This window comes from Ochlerotatus camptorhynchus, unplaced genomic scaffold, assembly GCF_037179485.1.
Source record: "Ochlerotatus camptorhynchus isolate MF236.1 unplaced genomic scaffold, CSIRO-AGI_Acam_v1.1 ptg000202l, whole genome shotgun sequence".
NCBI lineage: Eukaryota > Metazoa > Arthropoda > Insecta > Diptera > Culicidae > Ochlerotatus > Ochlerotatus camptorhynchus.
The window spans coordinates 325,623-338,730 of NW_027040692.1; the positions used below are offsets into that span (position 1 = coordinate 325,623).

The 13,108-nt window shown below is 37.5% G+C and overlaps 2 protein-coding genes across 3 annotated transcripts in view; one reads left to right on the forward strand and one right to left on the reverse strand.

Moving 5' to 3' along the window:
• PRL-1 (PRL-1 phosphatase) overlaps positions 1-13,108 on the reverse strand; it is a 193,357-nt gene that overhangs the window by 73,433 nt on the left and 106,816 nt on the right. For both annotated transcript variants that reach the window (XM_065223932.1, XM_065223937.1), the window contains exon 3: positions 5,914-5,928. The gene's annotated coding sequence lies outside the window, so the exon portion shown is untranslated. The remainder of the gene's footprint in view (positions 1-5,913; positions 5,929-13,108) is intronic.
• The window catches only part of LOC135702879 (uncharacterized), a 156,430-nt gene that overhangs the window by 28,566 nt on the left and 114,756 nt on the right, over positions 1-13,108 (forward strand). The gene's annotated exons all lie outside the window — the stretch shown is intronic.

The following is a 13,108-nucleotide window of genomic DNA, read 5'->3' on the forward strand; positions in this document are numbered from 1 at the left end:
AAACCCCGGGAAAGAATAATTCAGTTTCGGTTTTTTACAAATATTTGTTTCCCAAGTCCAGCATCTCCAATATTTTCTTTTAAGGACCATGCACTTTACATCTGAAATTGAAACGACAAAAATCAATTTGCAATATTGCTGGGTGATTAAATTGTAAAAAAAGAATAAGACGGGAAACTGAAGAAAATTATGCAGCAAATAGAGCAAGGCATTCATTTGGTAAAGGATCACTCTATTTTAATGATTGATTCTGAAATTCTGGTGTAAAACTTTGTTCCTATGGTTTGGTTAATTTATTTTTCCCGGTTCTCTCGTCGAATTCCCGGGATTTTCCCGGTTACTTTTCAAATTCCCGGATATTTCCCGGTATTCCCAGTTTTCCCACTTTGCTGGCCACCCTGTAAACTATCCATAGTTTTGAAGACCTTCTATTCTTAAATATATTTGCAGAAGGAAGCAACATCCTATATGGTTGGAATCTCGTCATATAAACATCTCTAACATCAAAACATTCCACTTCATGGGCATATTTTTACAATGACCCCTTCCCCTGAGAGATACGCCTCTCAAAAAAATAATAAGATAATTCAAACAAAAAGTCCACTAAAATAAAATTACTTTACAAATCGTTTGAAATATCAGAAATCCATTGAAATTTCGTTTGACCCCAGGGTACAGACGACGTAAGTATTTCAATAAATTGTTTCCAATAAATATGTGTTTCAAGATTGTTGGAGCAGATTTCATCTAGTATCTAGTACCAGGACGCACTTAGTCACGAAAGAATTAGTAAAATCCACCGACAAACAGAAAAGTCACAGCCTTACAAAGTGGACAGTGGTACAGGCAAAGTGTTAAATATAGCAGGGTGGCCAGTGAACTTGGATTTTAAAATTCCCGGTTTTGTCCCGGTTTGCCCGGTTCAAATCTCAACATATTTACGGTTTTTAAGATTTAGTAAAAATAATGATTGCAATATCACGTTATATTCAAGGTACATAGACCCAATTTGAATAACTTTTTATAGACTCAAGTCCTCTTATGATTGTAATGCGTCAGAATATACAAAGCACCAGAGCCATGGATTTTGTTTAAAGTCGCATAGCCGAACGCTATCGGGTTGAATGGGTCATTATACCGAATTTTAGAGGGAGCGATTATATTAAGAATTATTTAAAAAATCTTGAACTTGATACGAAAAGGTTTTTTTTAAGTATTGTGATCTATACTAATATAAATCTTTAAAAAAAATATTTCTATGATTCTGAGGCTTTGAAATGTGTTTAGAGTCTTAGAATATGCCATTTTTAAAAGATTTGTGAAATCCTAGATTTAGAAAAAAACAGGATTGGATTTTTTTTCCAACAATATGAACTGAGAAAAATAGTCAAAATGTGGGATTTCAGATTTGGATAAAATTGTGTGGTCTTGGAAAAAATTTCAGGGTTCTAATAAGAAGATTTTTTTAAAGAATTTTAAAAATTCAAAATTCTGAGAAGAACTCGAACAAAAATTTAATAGAGCTCTGACAAGAATCCTACAATAATTCTAGGATTAAGTGCTGACGAACTCTGAGAAGAATTACAAGAGAGTTGTGGGGAGAACTTCAAAGAGAATTCATAGGAGATTCTGAAGAGAATTATATGCGGATTTCGAGGAGAACAGCAGGTGAATTTTAAGGAGAATTTAAAAAGAAATATGAACAGAATTTAAAGGGTTTTCTGATAATAATTTCAAACATGGACTCCCCGTTTTCGATGGTTGAATTCTCAATTGCTCTTCTTACATGCAAGAACTCGGCTCCGGGAATGGATCGAATCAAGTTCAACTTGCTCAAGAACCTCCCAGACGTCACTAAGAGGCGCTTGTTGAACTTGTTCAATCAATTCCTGGAGCACAACGTTGTTCCGGACGATTGGAGACAAGTGAGAGTTATTACCATTCAGAAACCCGGTAAACCCGCGTCGGATCATAACTCGTACCGTCCCATTCTAGGAAGCTTTATCCAGCACAGTTGCAGCTTCAACTTATGGGTAAAACAATCACTCACAGCATGTCTTTCAAGTATTTAGGTGTCTGGTTCGATTCCAAATGCACTTGGGGAGAACACGTTGCGTATCTGAGTCAGAGGTGCCGACAAAGAATCAATTTTCTTCGTTGCATCATCGGTACTTCGTGGGGAGCCCATACGGAAGATCTGATAAGACTTTACACAACAACCATTCTATCGGTTTTGGAGTATGATAGCTTTTGCTTCCAATCTTGAAGCTGCTACGGATTCAATATCGATGTATACGAGTCGCACTAGGTTGTATGCAATCGATGCATACAATGAGTCTGGAAGTACTTGCGGGTGTACTTCCCTAACCAGATCGGTTCGCAGAATTGTCGTTTCGGTTCCTTATCTGCTGTGAAGTCATGAACCCGTTGGTCATCGAGAATTTTGAGAAGCTGCTTGAGCGAAATCCACAAACACGATTCATGAGCTTGTACTACGAGTACATGACTCTGGGAATTTGCTCCTCCTTGTTCAATACCAATGAAGCATCCCACGATTTCAGTTGTTATTCCGTAAGATTCGATCCTACAATAAGGGAGGAAATTCAAGGAATACCAGAGCCCCATCGCCCTCTGATTGTACCATCCATCTTTGCGAATAAATACCGCCACGTCAATGCCGAGAAGAGATTTTTCACTGATGGGTCCACAATAAATGCGTTCACTGGTTTTGGTGTATACAATGATCCCCATAGCGCCTCATATCAGCTACAAAAACCATGTTCGGTATACTTTGCGGAACTAGCAGCTATATTGTATGTGTTAGAGCCAAGGAATCAAAAATATCTCCAAATGACAAAATGACAAGCGATCAACGAACCGAATAATAACGCTATGTCAGAAGTGGAAAGCAATAATGATATAATCTTCTCCCTTCTTTTTCATGACAAGCAGCCCGTGCGACACAGCTCACTCGGGGCGGTAGAAGGAAACGAGCAAATTGTTGGCAAGCTGCTTCACGAAGTAAAGCCGAAGATGATACACGTGTGTTAATGGGAATTTTTTTGTTATGTCTTTTCTCGATTCATATCAAGCTTTGTCCTCATCCGTGTATATTGCAACAAAGCAGGCAAGTAATATATCATTATCCTTCTACCACTCGGATCGAGCTATATTACAGAGCGAGTTTGTTATGGTAATCGTAGCAACCGTTTTGTCTGTATCGTTGGTTGCTTTATGTGTTTGGATTCGCTGGTTAGAGCAGATCTCCTCACGTCCCCCTGAACACCATTTCATTTTTTCGGATAGTCTAAGTTCTCTGGAGGCTATGCGTTCAATGAGGCCGATGAAGCACTCGACGTAATTCCTGAACGAAATACGATCGTCACTGAGTCCTTTATCAAACAGCTCACATATCATCACCTTAGCATGGGTCCCTTTTCATTGCTCTATCCCGGTCAATGAGAGAGCAGACTCGTTGGCTAAGGTGGGCGCTATGAGAGGCGACATTTACGAGCGACAATTCGCCTACAATGAATTTTTCACAATTGCTCGTCAGCAAGTCCTCATCAACTGGCAACACAAGTGGAATGATGGTGATCTGGGAAGATGGTTACATTCGATCCTCCCACAGGTGTCGATCAAACCCTGGTTCAAGGGATTGGACGTGGATCGCGATTTTATCCGGGTAATGTCCAGGCTCATGTCCAATCACTACTCGTTAAACGCACACCTCTACCGTATAGAGCTTGTAGACAGCAGTTTGTGTACCTCTGGAAACGGCTATCGCGACGTCGAGCATGCTGTCTGGTCCTGCACCTCACATCATGTGGCGAGATCCGAACTACTTGAATCCCTCAGGGCCCGAGGAAAACAACCTTATACACCAATAAGAGACGTTCTGGTTTGCCGTGATCTCGATGTTATGAGATTAATTTATGTATTTTTAAAAAGTGCTGATTTGTGTATTTAGTAGTGTTTTGTATTTTAATTTTCTCATCACTATTCCAACCCAAGTCCCCTCTTGCATCATTTCAGCTGTGCTTTCAATGTATCGAGATCCACACCACATGTCCGCTAATACAGTGCAGTGACAATCATCCGTCGAAAGAAGCAGAAAGAAGCAGATTTGCCAATATCCCTTTTCCTTTGTCCCCTTCCAATCCTCTAAATAAATGTATTTATTATTCTCGAGTAAACCGCGAGTATTCAGCCCCCATTCTACTAACTTTAATTGTAAAAAAAAAGATTATCAAAAATAACATGTAAATTAATTTGGCTCCGCAAAGCTACCACATTTGAGCCTTGACAAATAAATGGATTATAAAAAAAATTGAAAGGAATACTTAGGAAGATTCACAAGACAACTTTAAGCAAGATCCGAGAAAAAATGCCGACGGAATCGTGTTCCGAGGTAAATAAAGAAAAATGCTGAAAAAATTAAATTAAATTCTAAAGAAAGTTTCACGGAAATTCAGCACAGCATTCCAAGGTATTCTGAGGAGAATTCCAAAGGATTTCTGAGGAGGGTTTTGCGAAAGGTAAAATAATTTTAAAACATTAAGATAATTAAAAGCTGCATAAACCAATTTTGAGCTGAAGAAACATATGTTTGCTTACTTATTTTTTGTTGGACTATGATATGTTAAGGTTTATTTCCGGCTTCTTTTCAAATTTTCGGTTATTTCCCGGTTCTCACGGTTTTCCTGGTTCGCTGGCCACTCTGATATAGTAGTTTGAACATGACATTAGAGTTGCCGGGCATAAATCTAATTTTAAATTAAACAAATTTAAAATTTTAATTAGAAATTGATTAATATTAAACCAATCGCAAAAGTAACTCATAAGTTGATAAATTTGAAACTTGCATGGATCAGAAATTATTACACAATTTATGTTAATGTAGAAAAATAAAAGAGTTTTTATAAATAAGAAACAGAAAACAGAACTAATCGTGTGCAATTATTTCCAACCCAGGAATTTAAGGGTCAGCCCGATTAAAGATAGAATTGCGGAAAAATACATTGATTACGGCTAAGAGAGAGAACGAGCTTTGCTTTAGTTGGAGTTATGGTGTTTCGACCGAGCGGTAAACATATTACAACAAACAATATTTTTACACGTTCAAACGCAACGGATGAATTGCAAAAATCCTCAAATTTGTACAAAACATGTAGCTTTTTTTCGGTGATGTACTAGGATCACCCTAATGAAGACACTAAGCCCAAACCGGATCTCACAATGCCGCACCACACAACTATTTCCCTGTGGTGCAGAACAATCAAGTGTGATTGTGAGCAACGGTCGAAGGGAGAGAACATTCACGGTGAGTGCGGCACAGAATGAGTGCTGCACTGTGGTGTGAATGAATTTCGTGTCAGTATAGTTACATGGGTACCGTATTGATGTCGTCGTCATCATTGGCTGGTTTAGTGTATCATTTTTGCTATACCATCAACATTGGGTTGGTGTATAGTGAGAGCCACAGTAAACCGACCACTCTACACAGATGGTGTATGGTTTCGCTCGCTTTGCTACTGCTGCTTGGTTGCGTTATACTCTCTGTGTAGGTTGTGTAGCTGCCGAAACGGGAATGACGTAGGTCGGGAATAGTTTAGTTCAGTTGAACAGTGGCGGCAGTCGGGTGGTTCTGCTTTCATTTAGGATTAACTGTTGCGAAGAACAATCTACGCCACTAAGTTCTGGGATACGTTTCACCAGCGATGTTAAAAAATGAAGTGAGTGTTGAGAGATTATTGGGATAGTTTGTCCATAGCCATATGAGATATGATCAATATAGCGAAATTTGGTCCATCTCTTATGAAAAAGGGAATCATAACTGATAGGTAGATTGATCTGCTTTTAGTATTAAATATTCTTTAACATACGGTCACACCTGGGATCCATCCTACTTACCGTTTTAGTAGATATCTGAAAATAGAAAAAAATGGTTTATATTATTATTTTGGCAAACATTGACAGCTAGCAGGGTTGCTTCCACTCACTTTCTGTAAAACATGTTATTACAGATTTATGAAATCATCAGACGTTACAATGTTATTTCGTACTTTTAAGTTTTAAGAAGTGGTTGTAAAGTATGTGTTTGACACATATCACCTGTCAATTTCACTCTGAGTGAACACTCGCGAATCTTAAAATCGTTGATTGTGACTTTCTGAAAGCGAAATTGACAGGTGATGATCGTTTCATTGATTTTCAACAAGTAATCTTATTGTCAAACTACACAAACGTTATATTTATCCCGAGGTGCAACTCCCCCTTATTCCTCAACTCCACACACTGAGAAAAGTTTTCAGATTGTTTCCGTTGGAAGCGACCATAACTTGTTTCACCACCACCAGCCAACATTTTGCCAACGATCACTATAAGCAAACTTAATACAAGCGCTCAAAACCCAAAACTGAACACAGAAACATTCATTCCTCGGTTGGACAAATTTCAAGCTCACGCATTCGTGATCGACAGTCGTCTCCTTCGCTCGCAATGACGATGATAATTTACTGTATGTCTACCAGCTGCGTCTTTCAGTCGCACAGCACCCCTGCTGCTGTGGAGTCAGGGGTGTGTTCATAGTCTCTCGACGGCAGAGCGAACAAAGCAGAAGCTATATGCTGCTATGGGACAAGAACAGGGCGAAAAAAAAAGGTTTGCTTTTGGGAACATTCTGTCACATGATTTCCTCGAACGTCGATAAGCGTTCGCTTTCGAAGCCGCCGTCGTCGTCGTCGTCGTCGGGCAAAGAGCACCTGATTGGTAAATTTCCGATTCGAACGGGGGTGGGGAGTTCACTTTACATACGCGCGTGGGGGGATCTAGCGGAGGAGGAACTTACCTACGTGCCGTAGTTAAATCACGTGGAATGACAGAGGAACATTTCAGAAGCCATTTGTTAGGAGCAGTTGATGATAGCCACTGCACATCTAAATGGACGGCGGTAATTAGTTCGTTTAGCAAGTTGGCACTAGGTGGGGATGACAAATTTCGTTGTGGAACGGATGTTGGCACGGTTTTCCATTGTTTTCGTTGTCACGCCCGAGGCCATTATTTGGTAACCCTAGGCTGATAGGACCAGCAAAATAATTAACACCGAATCTCATTCATTTTCTTCCACGTATCATCAAGTTCACGAGTCGCATTTGCAAGACGAAGGTACGATGTGTATTAGGGTGGGTCAACTTTACAATGCCCTGCTAACCTTCAAATGGGCCAAATTTGAACGATGATTTGTTACGATCTGGATTTGCGGAAGAATTTTATAGTTTGTTTCGGAGATGTATGGGAAACGGACCGAAACTATTGAGCAGCTACACGCCAAATGACGAATCGGAAAAACTCGACCTTCTCCGATTTGCATGAAACTTTGTATGATTGTTAGTTATGGACAATTAACAAATGTTTGCTAAAATTAGGCCATTTTAGATGTTGTAAAATTTTCAAAATGGCATCTTTGAAATTTATAAAAAAAAAATTAACGCGGAAACGGTAATTCTGATCGAATTATGTCTGAAACAACGTTATAACGAAAAATTTGTTTTTTTTTTTTAGATAAATCTACAAAAAAAAAATGTTTTTAGTAGTTAAAAGTAAAAAAATATTTTTTTACATCCTAAATATTTGAAAATGTCTTTGCCCAATTAAAAACAAAATTATCATTACGAACACTATGTGCCTCCAGTAAAATGTGTAACGGCAAACTTGCAATTTTTGAAAAATTATAGCTCAGTCATTTATTGACGTACATATTTCAAATCTGTTGGTGCCATTTGAAACTAAATACTTTAAAGATTTATTCGGTATCAATAGATTTAAAAACCAACGATAAATTGCTGAACGATGATTTTTCAAACATTACCAACTTGCTGTTACACATGTTATCGGAGGCATCGTATTCGGAGTGTTAAAAGCTCGAGAATAATGCAAGCTTTTGGAATGCTTAAAATTATGGACGCTTATAAATTGACAAAAAAAAAGTAGAACCCGAACTCTTGGTAAATTTTTTGAACTGTTTGTTAAAACCTCTTTATGTAATTTATACTCAGAAAAACAAACTGAAAACAATTTGAAAAATATGACCAAAAGTTCTTCTTCTACGATTTTTGTCGATTTTCAAGTGTCCATTATTTTAAACATTCCGAAAGTTTGCATTTTTCATAAGCTTCTGTTCGAAGAAAAAATCATACAAATCGGAGAAGGTCGATACAAAAAAAAAATCCTGGAACTGCTCCATTTAGTTGCTTGTCAAAAATTCAAAAGTTTCTCAATTTTTACCATACCTGTAACAACTATGTAAAAGATCGCAAAACAGAAAATGTCTTGGACAAAGTTGTTCGGCATAGTCGTAGTTTATGAGTTTTTGACAACCAGTAGTTTCGTTCCGTTTCAAATACATTTTCCAAAGCAAAATTTAATGTTCTCCCGCAAATACAGATTGTGATCGAATTCGCTCAAATTTGGCACAGTTGATGGAGACTTCAACGCAGATCAAAAGAGCAGTAAGAAGCAGACGGATGTGACCCGCCATACAAACTTGACCCACCCTGATGTGTAATCTAAGTGTCGGTGTTGGTGTTACAAAAACCTTCGTTCGCTTGGTGAAATATTCCGATTCGTCATACGTGGTTGGGATGCCAATTTTTCGTAAGCAAGTACCGTCGGCGTTATCAATCTCGAAGTTGGCATTCCGACGTAACGAGCAGGCGATAGTGCTAGCCGCGAGAAGACATAATACCATGATTAGGATGCTGTAAGACAGCATCAATGAATCATGCTTTGAGAACATGGGATGATGAGATATTTGCTGCTGAATGCAGTGAAAATTGTGGAACGCTGGGGTTTCTATTGAGGTTTCAACGAAGATTCTCAAAGTGTTCCATACAGGTCATGGGCATCGATGTTACTCTACTTCTACTGAATCAGTTTGGCGATGATGCTGCAGAATACCATCGTAATGTTGTAAGAAATACAACGGAAGATTTTGATTATATCCTAATGAAGGCTATCTTCAAAAATTTCATTTGCCCTAATCATTTAAGCCATGTTTCGTTGCACTTAATACTTGCAGAAATTTAAAAATTCCGAGAACAACTGTAGGATTTGTAACATTACCTAGAATGGTATTGTACTAGGGTGGTTCAAAATTTGATGTTGCTACACCCTGCTCAATTGATTCCAAATCAGGTCCTGATCATTGTCATAAAATTTGAGATTATTTGGATTAGAACTCATACTCATTGAACGAAGAAAACAAAATTCCGATTTGCCAGTAATTAAAAAAAATCAAGATGCAGTGCCTACCCGTTTTTGGCAATACAACCCCATCAGCTATCACATTTCTCATTGACCTCTAACCCATGAAGAGTGATCCAGTACAAATTCAAATTAAATTAAGTGTTCGATACATTTCATAGAATGCAAAAAAAAAGACATAAATCTCGTATTGCCAAACCCGGAAAGGATCCGCATTATACTCTAGGGGCATACATTCATCGAGATTTCCTCCATATTCATGGTAACCAGCAAATCTCGATTAGAATTTTTTTCGTTATTCTCCCGGAATCTTGGTAAATTTCGCGGTTTAGGCATATCAATTAAGCATAAAACTGAATGCGATTAAACCGAAGGTTAAATGGGTAATTTCAAAGACAACAACACATTTGCTGGATCTTGAATTTGGTTCTGCAATGGGTTTGAAGTCTTCAAAGTTTGTGTTTGAAAATTTCTCTCAAACCTCTACAGGCTTATATTTTTATCGTTCTCAAGCTTTGCCTTTAGATTAATTTCCTGTCACAGAGATCTCTCCAGAATTCTTCTAAAATAAACTTGAAATTCTCTCTGGAAATCCCTTGATTTTTTAAATAATAGTCTAGAAATCCTCCAAAGAGCACTAAAAATTCACTGGTACTTCAATTTTTTTTTATTTGCATGAAACTCTCCGTAGAATTTCCATGTAATTCACGTCAGATTCTCGACTGACAATTGAAAAGGGCCTACTAGCTTCTGTCAACAAAACTTGTAATCCCAGAATTATCTTGAAGTTCTCCTATAACAGGGTGTCGACTCAAAGAAGAAAACTAAATTCCCTGATTTTCAAGGTTTTGGCAACACAATTCCATCAGCTATAACTTTCCTCAGAATATATTGGTGCTTTGTGGACATTTTTTCATGAAATACCGCACGGACCTCTAACCCGTGAATAGTGGCCCATTACAATTTCAAATTAAATAAAGCGTTCCATACATTTTATAGAATGCAAAAAAAGACAGAAATCTCGTGTTGCCAAAAGCGGGAAGGATCCACATTCTACCCTAGGAGCATAAATTCATCCAAATCTCCAAATCATCGTCATGGTAACCAGCAAACCTCGATTAGCAATTTTCCCGCTTTTCTCCCGGAATTTTGGAAATTATCGCGGTTTAGGTTAAAATACCTAAACCGCGATAATTAAGCACAAAACTGAAAGCGATGAAGCCGAAGGTTAAATGGATAATTTTTAAGACAGCAGTCACTTTGCTGGATTCTGAATTAGGATCTGCGACAGGTTCGAAGTCTTCACAATTTGTGTATGAAAATGTCGCTCAAAACTTTACAGGCTTTTACTTAATTGTTCTCAAGCCTTTCGTTTAGATTAATTTCCTATCACAGAGATCTCTCCAGAATTCTTTTAAAATTAATTTGAAATTCTCTCTGGAAATTTGCATGAAATTCTCCGTAGAATTCACCTCAGACCAACAATTGCAATGGGCCTATTAGCTTTTGTGAGCAAAACTTGTAATCCCCCTTCCCTGGCATGGCAAATACTCCCGCCGAGAATAGTCTTCAAAATTTGCTCAGAATTATCTTGGAGTTCTCCTCTAAATTATTCTGAAAATTGCATGGAATTCACATTAACATTCTCTAGAAATTCCTTTCGAAATGCACTTGGAATTATACTCGGACTATTCTTATAGATCTTCGTGTAACTGCATAATTTTTCAAGAATCCTGGAATCCTCTTCACTCTTGGGAGATCTAGTAAAAACTCTCCTAGAGGTTTTCGTAATGCTACCTAGAAAATATTCTCTGAAATACCTTGGTTTATCTCTAGAATTCTCTGAATAGTTCTTCAAAGTGAAAAATCTAGAACAGTCCAAGGGTCTTGAAATCTTAGTGTTTTCGAAGAGAAGCGGTATATTTTTCCGGATTTGACTGGTGACTTCAAATTCCAGCTTTTTCCGATTTCCCGGTTCACTGGTCACTCTGCATTTCACATATGATACACTTGTTTTTAATTCCATTATATTTGTTTTGCCTTGCTTGCTTAGCTAAAAGCTAATTCGCGGGCGGATTCCTCCGGTAGGAAATAAGAAAAACAACGCTTTCATCTCCAAAATTCTGTAAGTTAATTCCATCTAAATTGCAATAGCAGCAACATTACCATACCAAAATTTACTGTGAAGTTAATTTGACGAGCTAACCAGGTTTACAATGAAGACCTCGAATACTTAATACAGTCCCACTCTATGCTGTCAAAGCAATGCTTGTCTACATATCTTTGAATCATTATTCAATCATAAAAGTGCTACTCCAAGCAATAAAAAAAAACCTCCCAAGAAAGACCATTATCCTAAATTCTCATTTAGTTAGTTCTCTGAGCTAATCAAACTGTTAAGAACACAATATGGAACAAGACCTAGAAGTATTCAGAAAAAAAAATCATTATCTTCTCTTAAAGCTAGGTTTAGACAAGGCAAGTCGATTGACCAACTCAGTTGAATTCAACTGACTTGAACGTGTAAACTATGCCATTTAACTGGCTTGAATTGAAAAAAAGTTGAACCAGATTCCACTTTTCAAGCCAAATGAATTCAACTGAGTTGATCAATGACTTACCTTATCTAAGGCCAGCTTAACTCGTAATCATTCTTGCATTTACTCAATAGCGCTCAGTAGTATTTAAGTACGGCGCAGTAACTAGTATTTAAGTAGCTTTTGCTCCACTTGCAAAAATGCAACATCAAGCATTGAACAACCACAAACAACTTCGCAACTCTATTTAAAATTTGAAATTGAAAACCATCCTCAAACTACAACGAGTAATTAAGTTGTTTGAAACTAGCGACGTCAGCCATACTTATTAATATGTCCCTGACTTTGAATGAAATTCCCTGACAATTCCATGATTTTCCAGGTCAAAAAAGGAATTCCCTGATTTTCCAGGTTTTTTCAGGTAGTCGACACTCTGTATAAATTCTCCTGAAAATTTCATGGAATTATGATAAACATTCTCTAGAAATTCCATTCGAAATGCGCTTGGAATTATACTCGGACTTTCCTTATAGATCTTCGCAGAATTATTTTTTAATTGTACCCTCAAAACTCGCGTCCTTTAGTATTTTTAAGAATCCTGGAATCCTCGTGGCGTTATTTCTAGAATTTATTCTAAAATCTGCTCATTTTTTTTTTGAAAAATTCTAAAATTCTGGGTCTTGAAATCTTATTGTTTTCGAAAAGAGGACGAGGTACATTTTTCCAAATTTGTCATGTAAATTCACGGGATTTTCACGGTGACTTCAAATTCCCAGCTTTTTCCGGTTCACTGGTCACTCTGCATTTCACATATGATACACTTGTTTTTGATCCCATTATATTTGTTTTGCTTTGAGCACATTGTGCGACCCAGCTCCGCAAGAAAATTATTTCGGATAATACGCTTAACCAAAACCTAATTCGCGGGTGGATTCTTCCGGTGAGAAATCGTAAAAACAGCGCTTTCACCTCCAAAATTCTGTAAGTTAATTCTATTTTAATTGCAATAGCAGCGACATTACACTACTAAAACTTTACATATAAGCTAATTTGACGAGCTAACCAGGTTCACAATGAAGACCAAAAATACTTAATACAGCCACTCTATGCTGTCAAAGCAAAGCTTGTCTACGTATATTTGAATCATTATTCAATAATAAAAGTGTTGCACCAAGGAATAAAAAAAATCCTCCCATTATCCTGAATTCTCATTTAGTTAGTTCAACTGACTTGAACGTGTAAACCATGCCATTCAACTGACTTAATTAACTCACTCGAATTAAAAAAAAAGTTGAACCAGTACCAAC